Source organism: Camelus ferus, chromosome 14 (genome assembly GCF_009834535.1).
Source record: "Camelus ferus isolate YT-003-E chromosome 14, BCGSAC_Cfer_1.0, whole genome shotgun sequence".
NCBI classification, from domain to species: Eukaryota; Metazoa; Chordata; class Mammalia; order Artiodactyla; family Camelidae; genus Camelus; species Camelus ferus.
This window is the reverse complement of record NC_045709.1, coordinates 5281141-5296115: the sequence shown is the minus strand read 5'-3', so window position 1 is coordinate 5296115 and position 14975 is coordinate 5281141. Positions and strand designations below refer to the sequence as shown.

Sequence of the window (14975 nt, the reverse complement as noted above, 5' to 3'; positions counted from 1 at the left end):
GACCTGACTGAATAAGATAGTATCTGATATAAAACTAAAGCAAATTAGGAGAGAAATTTTTTTAAATTTATTGAAGTATAGTTGATTTATAGTGTTTTGTTACTTTCTGATATACAGCAAAGTGGTTCAGTTTTATACATACACACACATATTCTTTTTCAGATTCTTTTCCATTATAGGTTATTACAAGGTATTGAATATAGTTCCCTGTGCTATACAGTAGGTCCTTGTTGTTTATCTATTTTATATATTGTAATGTGTGTCTGTTTATCCCGAATTCCTAATTTATCCCTCCCCCCACTTTCCCCTTTGGTAACCATAAGTTTTTTTCTATGTCTGTGGGTCTATTTCTGTTTTGTAAATAAGTACATTTGTATCACGTTTTAAATTTTATTTTTTAATATAAATCCATTTATATAAAGCTCAAAGATGGACAAAGCTAATATATGTGGTTAGAAGTCAGAAGAGTGGTACCTTTGGAGGGGAGGTAACAGACAGTATTTGGGAGAAGACATAAACCAGGATTCTGAATATTATCAATGTTCTAGAAGTTTCTTGATTCAGGTTATGGTTATAAGGGTTCAGAATAATTCATCAAGCCACTTACGATCTGTGCTCTTTTTGGTATACATGTATTTAATATATTTTTCAAAATTCCTGTTCCCACTTCCCTTTCATGTGATTCTGAGGTTTCCACTTCAAAATCTATTCTTGTTGACTTTTGTTACACCATCATTTTTGGTTCCACTTTTTTTAGATTTCACATATAAGTGATATCTCATGATATTTGTCTTTCTCTGTCTGACTTCTTCACTTAGTATGATAATCTCTAAGTCCGTCCAGGTTGCTGCAAATGGCATTATTTTATTCTATTTTATGGCCGAGTAGTATTCTGTTGTGTATATATATATATACCACCACTTCTTTATCCAGCCATTTGTTGATGGACATTTAGGTTGCTTCCATGTCTTGGCTATTGTAAACAGTGCTGCTATAAACATTGGGGTGTATGTATCTTTTCAAATTAGAATTTCTTCCAAATATATGTCCAGGAATACGATTGCTGGATCATATGGCAACTCTATCTTTAGTTTTTCAAGGAACCTCCATACTGTTCTCCACAGTGGCTGCACCAAGTGAAATATTTTTCTAAGTCACGCAGGCCACAGAGTGAAATGAGAGAAAGAGCCAGCCCTGAGCCTTTGGGGCTTTGATGACCTGGGTTGTAAGCCTGACCTGAGGAATCTGTGCCTTAGTTTTCTCATCTGGAAAATGGGGCCAGTGCCCTCCAATTGCAGGGCCACCATTCAGGTTAAAGAGCCATGAAGCCCGTGCCCAGGGCCTGGCAGCCGATGCTCAGTGAAGGGCAGGCAGCATTGCCACCTTCGTGCTCGCACCCTGCACACCATCCTTCAACCCCCGTCTGGTTAAATAAGGGCAAAAGCAGAGTTCACTTGGTTATAAAATAGTTTTGACCTTTAGAAATTCCTAAATGCAGTGCTGAATGGTTACTGTCCCACCTTGCCGTTTATAAATGAGTAAGATCTGGGAGTACAAAAAATTAATAGAAATTAATATCATTATTTTAATAACAGCAGTAGATGCTCCTGCAGCACCTGCTGACCACCCTGGCTGCTACCGGCAGTAACAGTACTTCGGACGCTTAATGGTGTGCTTTTCTCTCCTTCCAGAAGCATCTGGCATGTCGAAGCTGCCCTGTCTTCCACGGAGCTTCCTTTGTGAACAGCTTCCATTCAAAAGACTTCTGTGAACACACTGTTTCAGTCAAGTCCGCAGAGAACACCTTTGTCTTCTGATCTACTGGAGGTCTTCAGGTTTGTGTTAATTTTTCCATTTGTCTCACTGAAGTTATTATTAATTTGGAGGGATGTCTTTAAGATGGGCAATAGCCATACCCTATTGCAATAAGAATTCTGGAAGTAAGTAGTGCACAGATTGGACTCCTTTGACTTCATTGGGAGATGGATGTAATGAAAAGAAATTTGACGTGCTGCTTCCCATACTTATTACTGTATACTCCATGGATATTACAAGGATATTAGAAAGAAAATATCCCCGCACGTTGCCTTAAAACAAATTTTATTTCTGTGCTCATAAATTCTAACTGAATAGATTCAATACATTTATGTTGGGTGTCTACATATATCGGATCTTGTTAAGTACTTTCAATTAGTTAAGGCCTTGTGGATAAATTATATTTTGAATCGTTGAAAATCAGAACTGCATTTGTCAATATCAGCTAGCGTTATCATTATGACATTTTTCAAATTATAACATCCCAGTGGCCAGAATGTTTTCATTTAGTTCCACCATAGGGTACTCACCCTGTGATTTATTCTGACAGAAGAGGGTTGTGGTTGTTGTTGTCTAATGCGTGTGCATTAACAGCTCAGAAAATCACTCACAGTGATCGTTGCTTACTTAAGGAAAAAGCTCGCTAGCAAAGCAAGCATTTTATTTTGGAAGTCCCCTTTCTGCTGTTGAGATAGTACCAAGTAAAACACTTGGATTTTGTAAGTACTTTCTGACAAAGACCTACCTAAAGGCCAGAATTAATCCGTGCATCTTTCGTGCATGGAAAAATGAACAGGAGAGCAGCTAGAGCTTGGTACATTGAGTGGACGAAACTCAATGAAGAGCAAGGAAAAGGAACATAGTACTTTGCCTCGAATGACGTGTCTTTTTCAGAGGCATTTATTTCATTTAGTTGGACTTTTATACTGTCCACGGTGACAAATGTTTTCTCCTCTAATAGCCCTTTACTGTGGGTTCTTTAGAAAACTTCTTTTATTTCTACTGAGAAATCAAAGTAGATTTTGCTGCAGTGCTGGGCTAGATTCCAGTTTTCCCAGTGCACCCCTCCTTGCTGGGCCCCACAATTGGCTCACTTTGAAGTGTGGGGCATGCAGAACGTATTCGGGGAGAGGGTGGGTGGGAGATTGTGCATTTACCTTGAACTCTCCAGTCTGTCAGTTTGGTCGAGATGTAACAAGTGTATCCATGGAAAGAAGAGGCGCTGGAAAGGACTTGAGAAGTTACCTAAATATTCTTCCCCAGTCTATGAGCATGATCCTGCTTGAACTGACTGAAACCAATGAGAATCTGTTTGCTTTCAGACTTTCATACTTAGATATCCACTTTCCTTTTGAAACCTAATAGAGATTCTCCTTTCTTAGAAACCTTTTTGTCAGGAAAACCTAAGTAATTCCTGACCTCCTAGCGAGGCAATTTATTTCTTCTGCCACAGAGAGAATGTATCGGTCAGAGCGCCCCATATCATCCCAGACACAAATCTCAAGTCATCCTTTTTCTCCTTGGGAGAGTGAAACCCATTTTTCCGAACCTTTGAAATCGTACAATCCACAACTTCATGTATCCTCACAGTTTTGTTCTGGGTCTCTTGCATTCTCTGCATTTCACTTAAGTTTGAGAATACAGAGCGGATGCAGGAGCATTAAAAATCATCTATTAGTATTTCTCAGTGGGGCCACTGTTGACTTTTTGAGGGGAATGCTTCTTTATGATGCAAGATTGTCCCATTGATTTTAGAATGGTTAGGAGCCCCAAGCTTCCAGGAGCTAAAGACCAGCAGCTCCCCCATCCCCAGTCGATGTAATAACCAGATTCAAACCTGCTTCGCACATCTGAGCAGAGGGACTGCCCAGACCACAAAGTCCTCAGTTGGAGTTGAGAATGCTGAACTTGGCAGAGTTGAGCCAGTGGTGGAGTTGAGCGTGAATCCCAATTTTTTAACTCCAGGTACTGTTCTCTCCCTGCCATATCATTCTTATGCTCTGGGCTTACATTCATTTTCCAGCTGTCTAGAAATACACTGACGCTCATATATGGATGCTCTTTTGGAGAACCAGACTTTCTGGTTTGGTGTGTAAAGGAGATCACTGTTGTTTGAAATGGGAACATGGCTATGGGAAAGATACCATCAGAAGAATTCAGTGCAGGAAAATAGGAGAGAGAGGACAGCTGGGGACTTACGGAAAAGATAGGGCCAGAACCCCAGGGGAAAGAGTGGGGCTGATGTTGCAAAGCTCAGTCACTGAGACAGGAAGGGGTTGAGCATCTGAAATCTGAGGGAAGGCTGAAAAAGGTAAGTAGCAAAGGAGTACTTTTTTTTTCACTTGCTTTGTACGGTGCAGCTCAGTTTCAGCTCTCTGCCCCATGTCAAAGGCTTCCTCGGGAGTTCAGGGATCAGTTTGTGGGGAGCTCAAAGATCCTTCACTGCAGCTGACACTCTGTCCCATCAGCCCCAATACCCCGTGCCTCACCCACCCCCATCAGCATTTGTCTTCTCCCTCAGTTACTCGCCCTTCACTCCTCATGCAGCAGAGAATGGAAAAATGACTCTGGATTCTTCCAAAAATCTCAAGTGAGGCTATAAATTAAAAGGAGAGGGCATAGAAACAATGCACTTCGGGAAATTTCTCCCACAAAAGCTTTGTTTAAGGCTGTGATCTCTTGAGACAGTTACCGTGATACAGGCACAACCTCTCCATAGAAAAACGATTTCTCATTTGCTACGATTTTCTTTGGATTTAACGTTAGAAATCATTGAATTCCCTAGTACAGAGGTTACTTAACAAAATGAGAAGAATTAATGACTTAAAGATACAGTTATAAGTAGGGGCGTCTTGGTTGTTATGGTGGATTACACTGACTGCCTTCACTTACACAAAATACACACAATAGGTACAGGGCTGAGAATGGGAACTGAATTCAAGGGACTTTTTTTTTTTTTTTTTTTTTTTTTTTTTGCTTTCTACTAAAATGAAGAGTCCTACATGATAAGATTTATCATCTATAAAAAGGCTACATTTATGGAGAGAGAAGTAATAACAATAAATGCTTTCCTTACCTTGTGTTGTTTAATTATTTAAAGCCTTATGACCGAGTTCCTGAGTCTGGTTTTTTTAAACACAGTGATTGTCCTGTCCTTTCTTCTTCAGTGCACAGGACACCAAGTTGTATTTGACTTTCTCATTTCCTGAAGTGGACTACTAGCTCTGTAAACTTGGAAGAATAAATATTAGCTTTATGAGACCATGTTCCTCTCCTAGTTGAAAAATAGCATGTAATAAAAAATACAAGGGTGTAATATGGAAAATTATAGGTCAGTATGCCCTGTTATTGTGGGTATATATCTAATCCTCATGCACGGAGGCTCTGTTTTTAGAAAAATGTGTGCTGTGCGATGCCACTTGTGTCTGAGATAAATTTTCACCCCTCATGTTTAATAATATATCTCAAATGACTCTTGCTTCACTAGTGAAATATTTCAGACTTATTTACCACTATGATTTAAAAACAAACAAACAAATGTAACTCTGAGACACTTGCTGTTAATTCTAAAAACTATATATGGTCCAAAGCTAACATGTTTGTGGGTTCTGTTCTTGCTAGAGCCCCTCAGCACCCAGTGAGCTCCTTGGAATTATGTTAGAAAATGTTTAGTGACAATTTGGAATCAAGAAGAAGTTTTTGTGAGAGGTTTAAACATTTACCAAAAAAAAAAAAAAAAAACCCTCAATTATGGTCTTGCACAGCTAATCAATACTCTAAGTGTGCAAATTATTACTTCAAAATCTAGACTCTAATTTACATTTTTAGCAGCAGTGAAAATGTAACATGCATTAACTGTGCCCCTTAAACTTCACATTCATGCCCAGTAAGGAAGAAAAAGAGTAACCTACGTGCACAGTGTATGAGTTGAAACACTCTTTGAAATCTAGGGGGTACAATATAATTACTTTCAGATAATTTACTTCCCTCTGGAAATGACCATGCATTTGCCGAAAGTGCCAATGATCTACCATGTCGAGGACAGTTTTTCTTTCTGCATTAACTCTTCATTGTTCCTCTTGCTAAAGATGGGAAATAATCAGCCTTGTATATTCTAGACTCAAAAGTAAGAATATTGGACTTGCTGGAATAGCTCCTTCTAGTTGCCTAAATTTCTCTAACGTTCTCCATTTACACAACAAAATTTTTAAAAATATATTAATTTTTATTATGAAGTAGTTTAAACCTACAGAATGTAATAAAGGTTGTGTATCTACTGCCATATTTTATTTATTTTCATTTTAATGACATTTATTGTTTTCTTTCTAATTTTACAAACAATACCTGTTTATTGCAGACAACTAGAAATACATAAAAATATAGATGAAAAACTAAAAATCACCCATAATACCCCCCCCAGAGTTAACTATCATTATTAGCATTTTTATGCATTTCCTCCCAGTGTTTACAAATTTTTTTAAATTGAGGTATAATTGACCTGCATCACTATGATAGTTCCAGGTGCACAGAATAGTGACTCAGTATTTCTATACATTGCAAAATGATCACCATGGTATGTCTAGTTACCATCTGTCACCATATAGAAATATCCCAATATAACTAATGATATTCCCCATACTGTACATTTCATCCCTGTGATTCATTATTTTCTAACTGAAAATTTGTAACTCTTAATCTCCTTGAACTATGTCCCTCATCTCTTAATCCCCCCTCCCCTCTGGTAACCATCTGTTTGTTCTCTGTTGTCTCTTCTTTTATGTTTGTTCATTTGTTTTGTTTTTTGTTTTTAGATTCCACATATAAGTGAAGCCGTACAGTATTTGTCTTTATCTGTATGACTTTTTTCACTTATCATAATACCCTCTAGATCCATCCATGTTGTCACAAATAGCAAGATTTCATTCTTTTTTATGACTGAGTAATATTCCATTGGATATATGTACCACATCTTTATCCATTCATTCATTAATGCACAGTTAGGTTGCTTCCATATCTTTCCTTTTGTAAACAATGCTGCATTGAACATAGGGGTACATATATCTTTCCATATCACTATTTTTGTTTTCATCAGAATAATACACAGAGATGGAATCACTGGATCATATGGTAGTTCTGTTTTTAATTTTTTGAGGACCCTCTATACTGTTTTCCATAACGATTGTACCAATTTACATTCTTACTAACAGAATACTAGGGTCCCTTTTTCTCCCCATCCTCACCAACACTTGTTACTTGTTATTTTTTTGGTAATAATTATTCTAATAGGTGTGAGATGATATCTCACTGTCATTTTGGTTTGCTTTTCCCTAATGATTAGTAATGTTGAACATTTTTTCGTGTGTCTGTTGCAGTCTGTATATCTTCTTTGAAAAAATGTCTGTTCAGGCCTCTGCCCATTTTTTAGTGAGTTTCTTTTTTTTGATGTTGAGTTAAATGAGTTTTGTATACTTTGGATATTAATTCCTTACCAGACGTATTGTTTGCAAGTATCTTCTCCCATCCAGTGGGTGGCCTTTTCATTTTTCTGATAGTTTCTTTCACTGTGCAAAAGCTACTTAGCTTGATGCAGTCCCATTTTTTAATTTTTGCTTTTGTTTCCCTTGCCTGAGGAGACATATTAAAAAAATTATTGCTAAGGCCAATGTCAAAAAGGGTACTGCCTATTTTTCTTCTAGGAGTTTTATGTTGTCAGGTCTTGCGGTTAGTTTTTAATCTATTTTCAGTTTATTTTTGTATATGTTGTGAGAAAGTCGTTCAGTTTGAATTTTTCTTGTAGGTGTCCAGTTTTCCCAGCATCATCTATTGAAGGGACTGCCTTATCCCCATTGTATATTTTGCCCCCTGTCATAGGTTAATGGCCTATATAAATATGGATTTATTTCTGGGCTCTCTATTCTGTTCCATTTATCCATGTGTATGTTTTTGTGCTGGTATCACACTGTTTTGATGACTGTAGCTTGTAGCGTAGTTTAAAATCAGAGAGCATGATACCTCCAACTTTGTTCTTCTTTCTCAAGATTATTTTTGCTATTTGGGATCTTTTGTGTTCCCATACAAATTTTAGGATTTTTTTCTAGTTCTGTGAAAACCCCCATTGGTATTTTGATAGTAATTGCATTGGATCAGTCGATTTCCTTGAGTAGTATGGTCATTTTAACAATATTAATTCTTCCAATCCATGAGCACTATATCTTTCCATTTGTTTGTGTCATCTTCAGTTTTTTTCCTCAACATCTTAGCTTTTTGAGTACAGGTCTTTTATCTCTTTTGTTAGATTTATTCCTAGGCATTTTATTCTTTTTGATGTAATTATGAATGGGATTCTTTACTTGATTTCTCTTAATGATATTTCATTGTTAGTGTATATAAACCCAACAGATTTCTATTTATGAATTTTGTATCCTGAAACTTTACTGAATTCATTAATGAGTTCTAATAGCTTTTTTGGTAGCATCTTTGGGATTTTCTATATATAGTATCGTGTCATCTGCAAACAGGGACAATTTTACTTTTTCCTTTACAATTTAGATTTTTTCAGTTTCTTTTTCTTATCTGATAGGACTTCCAATACAGTGTTGAATAAAAGTAGTGAGAGTGGGCATTCTTCCCTTGTTCCTGATCTTTTTGAGGAATGAGCGTGATGCTAGCTGTGGGTTTGTCATATATGGCCTTTATGATGTTAAGATATAGTCCCTCTATGCCCACTTTCTAGAGAGTTTTTGTCATAATGGATGTTGAATTTTATCAAAAGCTTTTTCAGCGTCTATGGAGAAGATCATATGATTATTCTTCAGTTTATTAATGTGGTGTATTGCATTGATTGATTTGCAGATATTGAAAAACCCTTGCATCCCTGGGATAAATCCCACTTGATCATAGTGTATGATCCTTTTAATGTATTATTGGATTCATTTTGCTAATATTTTGTTGAGGATTTTTGCTTTTATGTTCATCAGTGATGTTAGCCTGTAATTTTCTCTTTGTGTGATACCTTTGTTTGATTTTGGTTATCAAGGTGATGCTGGCCTTATAGAATGAGTATGGAAGTAGTCCTTCTGCAGTAGTTTTAGAATAGGTGTTAATTCTTCTCCAAATGTTTAGTAAAATTTACCCGTGAAACCATCTGGTCCTGGGCTTTTGTTTGTTGAGAGTTTTTGAATTACCGATTCAGTTTCATTCCTGGTAATTGGTCTGTTCATATTTTCTATTTCTTCTACAATTTTTTACACTCCATCATCTCAGAGATCAGCTAGTTTTGGAGGCTATTAAACCAATCAAGTATTTCCTTTTGTCTCTTAGTTTCATAACATTAGAAAAATGTGCATTATTTTTTAAAAGTTAGGTGTAATGTTTCAAGATCTATTTCATGTTAAATGTTTGTTTAGATTCTGATGCCTCAAAAAAAGGGAGCTATCAAAAATCCCCAAATGGATATACCTTTGTACTCTTTAGTGGATTTTAGGATTGTTTTATGTTTTGACTAGCATGTGCTAAATAAATATTTGTGGAATGGTTGAATAAATAAGCAAAGCAATAAATATTTATAGGGGTTGCAGTAATAAATATTTGTAGAGGTTACGTGGTCATTTGACTTGGAGGTAGTTTAGTGTTCCATCTTTCATCTACTAGAACACTTAACTTTAACATTTAGGCCTCCTATGATTGAACACTGAGGTCTAAAAACAGATGAAATATCAGTTAACTGAGAGCATCAGTCCTCAGGAGTTACTAAAATTAAAGTCTCTGGGTTTTAGAGACTTTAGGGTTCCCAGGTTATTTAGAGCTCTAAAAATAAGTGTCTACTCTTAGAATTTTAAGAGCTGTATATGTCAGAGTTTAGACTACTCAGAAATTCTGTTCTGTTTTGTTATTCTATGAGATTAAAGTTTTTCAATTATATTTATGTATATGACTGTGGACTGAGCCAACTGACACCACTAGAAAAAAAAAAACAATGAAACTTTGAAAAATTGAAGAGTAAAAGCAATTATTTCTAGAACTGACAGAGCCTTTCTTGGGTTCAATTCTTGCTCTTTTTAATTATTTATTCCTTTCAAGATACTGGAAATTATTAGACTGTAAATGATCTCAGCACTTGCCAAATGTAATTTTCTGTATAAAAAGATTAATAAGTATTGAGAATTTCCTTTGGTTTCCCTTGCAAGCAGTGCTCTGGTCTTTTCTGAAAGTCAAGTTTATAGGGATTTTTTTTTTCCCCTCCCTTAATCTTTATTTTTGTTGCATTTGATGGAATTCTGCTAAGCTAAGATTTGTACCAAGTTTAGTTTTCAACAGACTCCTTCAGCTGAGTGTAAGTCTTCAGAAAATAGGATTTCTGTCAGAAATTCCTGCACACATTACCTGTAGCGGTTCTGCTGGGCATCCGCGCACCACTCAGGCGCTCTTGTGTGTCTGAAATCAGCAGGGAAATGCTTTTCAATCTTAGCTCACATATGTTTTTAAGTAAAATGTGTCCTGGTAGCACTAATACCCCCAATATAAGATAATTAGTGCTGTTTTCTAACAGTAAATATTTGATTTTTATCAGTATCCATCCAAATGATAGATTTGCAGATGACCTTTGGTATATTTGTTAATAAGTATGCCGGAATTCCCACAAGTTGTACAGTCTTAATTTCTGGTGGATTTCGTTTTAGAAAGTCAGATAGCTGCTCTGTCCATCCATCTGCTTCCAAGGTATGGCTTCAGGACTCAGCTCAAATTATCTTCAGCTCCGCGGCCTGCCTTCCGTTCCCCTCCCTTCCGGTGCAGGCCCGTTCTCTCAGGAGTGGGTTCAGAGACCATCCAAGAAGATGAAGCTGCAGAGGAGAATGAGGATATGTGTCTAGTAATAGGCCTGCTGTCATCCTTCTGCATTTTCTTTTCCTTTTCTTTTATATCAGAGTTCATAAAAAGAAATAGGCCACCAGTGCCAGGCAGAAAAAAGCTTGGTCATGATGTTGGATTATAAGCTTTTTAAATATAATTTGAGAAAGCATCTGTTACAATTTGAAACGTAATGGAGAGGAATGAAAAAAAAAGTGTGGTTTTTAATTCAGATGAGAGGATTAGCGAATTCATATTGAGTAAATTGAAACCTGAATTTGGATTCTTTAATACAGAAACAGCGATGCAAAATTTAAAGGTAAGCAATGCATCATTCCCCAAAGTGTTGAAGACAAAATTAGGTTAACAAGTCTAGGCAGAAAACAAAGCTAAGTAATTGTTAGGAACTTAGAAAAACTGTGAATTTCAAGTGTGCTGTTAATACTTGAAACATAGACACAAATAATTAAGGACAAAGGATCTCAAGGATGCTTGTGAAAGAAACAAAATTAATATAGAGAAGCCTCCTTAATTTGGGTGAACTCGAAAGAGCACACTTGTTGGAATTATGTGATTTTTAATTTCAAGGCAGTTATACACTCAAGTAAATACATAATATAAGCTTGTGGCTAATAAGAATCTCAGCAACAACAAAAAAAACCCTCTCTGTCTTGCTTTATGAATCTCTGGTTTCTCCCTATGCTTTTACTCTAAGATGATCTGCATTCGAAGGGGTTATAGAAGTTTAGCCTTTCATTGTTCTAAAGCAACTTGTATTAATTTAGAAAACAGTGGATTCACCAAAAGTCAGTGGTAAACTTTATTTGAATATAGGTCTCCTAATACACTTCTCTGACAAATTCAGTACTGTTTAAATTGAAAGGATGCGTCAAGATTACAGGTGTGTTGGTGCAGAAGTCCAGAAAGAGGATTTCCAGGTGACGAGTATTTTCATTTACATCTAGCATTTTATTTCCTCTTAACAGTAAGGTTTCACTCAAGAGGAAGAATAATAAGACATTAAAGTGCAGGGCACCTGACTCGCAGCTTGTGTCTCCACCCAAGAAAGAGGTCATGGAGTATGGACATCCCAGCCTGGGAGAGATAAGTGGGAGGAAAAAATAAGAGCCGGGAGAGGTGATTGCCGACCAGCTTTTTCTTCCTCGTTATCCCCGAATTTGGCATGCAGTCAGTGTTTCTTTAATTTTATCTTTAGCTTCTATTGATAGCACAGGGATTGTGTGTATGTGTACTGGGTGTAGGGTAGGGGGTTCTTTTTTAAATACACACAAGGGGATGACATTTTTTTTATGAGACAGACATTTTTCTGACTTCTTTCCTGCAAGTATGGACAACATTTGAATAAATACTATGGGCGCAAGTTTTCTAGATAAAATGTCTAAGACCATTTCCATTCATTTGAAATTTTTCACACACACAAAAGACTGCTATTAACTGAACAATGCCAACACTGTTTGAAATTCCATCCTAAATTTTACCAGAGAACATATAATCCCAAAATAAAGATGAGTGAAAGGAATGGAATGTACTTTTCCTTTAACTTAGAAGAATGTTTTGTTGTTATTTACGAATTCTGGGTAAAAATCCGTCAATCACAGTTGCTTAGAATTATCACAAGTGTATGCATTTGAAAACCCAAAGGACAGCAGTCATTATAGGATGAAGCAATTTTCAACATTCTGGAGCTCAATTCTCTTCTTAGAAACATTACTAAATTCAAAGTGAAAGATACCACATGAAGAAATTCCACCTGTATTTAAAATATCTATTTATAAAAATGATCATACTTGTAAGTACTACAGAAAATATAATTTATAAAAACGTATTTCTACTTAGGCATTCCTCAGCAAAGTAAGACATAACCCACATAACACATTCTGCTACCTTTCTTTCCTCTCTGAGAATTCCTGTCCTTTGTGAAAATATGTGGTTGCTTAATCTGTTGACTGAAAATGCTAAAATTGTCTTTTTTAAAACAAATATTGAAAAAGGATGTGGCAGGTGTAAATGGTAAATTACTATTTACTATTACATACATAGTTAGTAGTAGTTAGTTGTTAGTAGTTAGTAAATAGTACTAACCTCTCATTACACTGCACTTAGAGCTTGTTCTAAAATTACCTCACCCAGCTTCATTTTGCGAAGGCCCTGGAGGACATGCATAGAACTTTGCCCATAGTAGATTGTGATTTAAATTTTGTTAAGCAAATAAATAAGAAAATTAATTAAAGGTGACCGACAAAGGTGAATTTCCCAAAACCCGCTCATTTCAGTGGGCTGAATACCAGATGGTAAGGTTATCAGAGACGTAACGTTACATTTTACATTAACATCCCGTTTTACATTTTCTCTCCAAAGCCCCGCTCTATTTATTGCTGTGGCATCTGGCAGGCTTGCTTTTCTGGGCCTAGCATGCTCCATGCCATGTGTTAGCATTTTCCTGGAATGAAAGTCAAGGAAATACCATTTCTAAAAATATGCTTTATGGGTTTTTAAAAATATCGTATTTCCTTTCTACTAGCTCGTTCACTTAGGGGTCCTGATAAATGACACTCATGCACAGAAAAATAATCACAAGGAATCTGATTTATACAACAGACATAACAATTGCCTTGGCAAAGCGTGCAAACATCGTCTTCCTCTTCTGTTTCTGAGACATTTTATTTTTAAATTAATAAATTAAAAAAAAATGGATTTATGGCCTGAGGCACTCCGTGCTCACTAAAAATAGTAGCTAAGATATTTACTCAGGGCTTATTGATATCAGAAACTGTTCTTTACATATCTTAGCAAGTGTAGTCCTTTAACATCCTGTATAGGAGTTATTATCATTTACATGACACAAATAACGAAATTAAGACTTGGACTATTTATTTTAAAACTTTGCCAGTTTCTCATGGCTCATCCCTTATGAAGTTGGGATTGCTTTGTTTCTTTTTTTTTTTTTTTTTTAACTTTTTCCTTTTATTTATTATTTATTGTGAAAGACTCAGTTTTTAAGGATTTTTTTTTCTCTTGCACCATTTTATTATGGAAATGTGTAACCACACAGAAAAGTTGAAAGAAATTTGCAGTGACTACTCGCATACTCACCCCTGTGCCTCCCTTTACTCACCCATGAATTCATCTTGGTTTTGGAAGCACTTCAAAGTAAGTTGCAGACATCAGTAAGATTCCCCCCATGCTCAGGCATATGTATCATTACTAGAATTCAGAGTTGAGGATTTTTTTATGATTCTTCTTTTTAAATAAAAATTTTACAGTAAAATTTACATATGTACTTACATAAAGTACGTAGATCTTAAGTGTGCATTTCTATGAGTTCCAACAGATACATACTTCTGTGCTCCCCCAACTGTGTATTACCCCAGAAATTTCCCTTACACACCTTCCTAGCACATCTTCACCCCCTACCCATCCCCAGAGAAAATCATGTCTACTTCTAGAACTTTATATAAATAGAATCATATACTACATACTCTTTTTTTCTCAGGTTTCTTTTCCATACTGTGTTTTTGAGATTAATCTATTCTTGAGTCTATCAGTAATTCATGTCTATCTCTCGCTGAGTGATATTTGATTGTATTCATGTACCACAGTTTGTTTATGTTCTTCTTTGGATGGACACCTGTGCTCTTCTATTCTGAATGATGTTTCTGTGAACATTCTTGAACAAGTCTTTCTGTAAGCATAGGCCATCATTTCTATTAAGTCAGTGTCTAAGAGTGGAATAGTTATAGGTAGGTATATATTCAGTTTTAGAAGAAATTATCAGATCTTTTTTCCAAAGTAGTTGCACCATTTTATTTCCCCACCAACAATATATGATAGATTTAGTTGTCACACATTCTCAAAAGCGTTTGGTATTATCAGTCTCTTTAACTTTAGCCAATCTGGTAAGCTAAAATTTGGGTTTGTGGTGAAACTTCATTGTGATTTACTATTCATTTTCCATGACATCTTCTGGCCATTCATATATCTTCCTTTGTAAGGTGTCCATCCATTAAATAGTTATTTGCTCATCTTTATATTGGATTGTTTGTATTTTTATTTTTGAGGTGTAAGATGTATGTATTCCAGTATTTTATTAGATGTATACTTTGCAACTATTTCCTTCCAATTCCAATCTATGACTTGCCTATTCATTCTCTTAATGATGTCTTTTGATGAGCAGAAGTTTTAATTTTGAGGGTATAGTCTGTTGACCTTTTTCTTTCATTGATTTTTGTATCTTAAGATAACTTTACCCCCAAGTCAAAAAAAACTTCTGATGTCTTTGAAAAGCTTTATGG

The 14975-nt window shown here is 35.9% G+C and overlaps 1 protein-coding gene across 6 annotated transcripts in view; it reads left to right on the top strand.

Moving 5' to 3' along the window:
- The window catches only part of ENOX1 (ecto-NOX disulfide-thiol exchanger 1), a 512511-nt gene that overhangs the window by 246948 nt on the left and 250588 nt on the right, over positions 1–14975 (top strand). For all 6 annotated transcript variants that reach the window (XM_032496083.1, XM_032496086.1, XM_032496080.1 and 3 more), the window contains one exon: positions 1692–1835. The gene's annotated coding sequence lies outside the window, so the exon portion shown is untranslated. The remainder of the gene's footprint in view (positions 1–1691; positions 1836–14975) is intronic.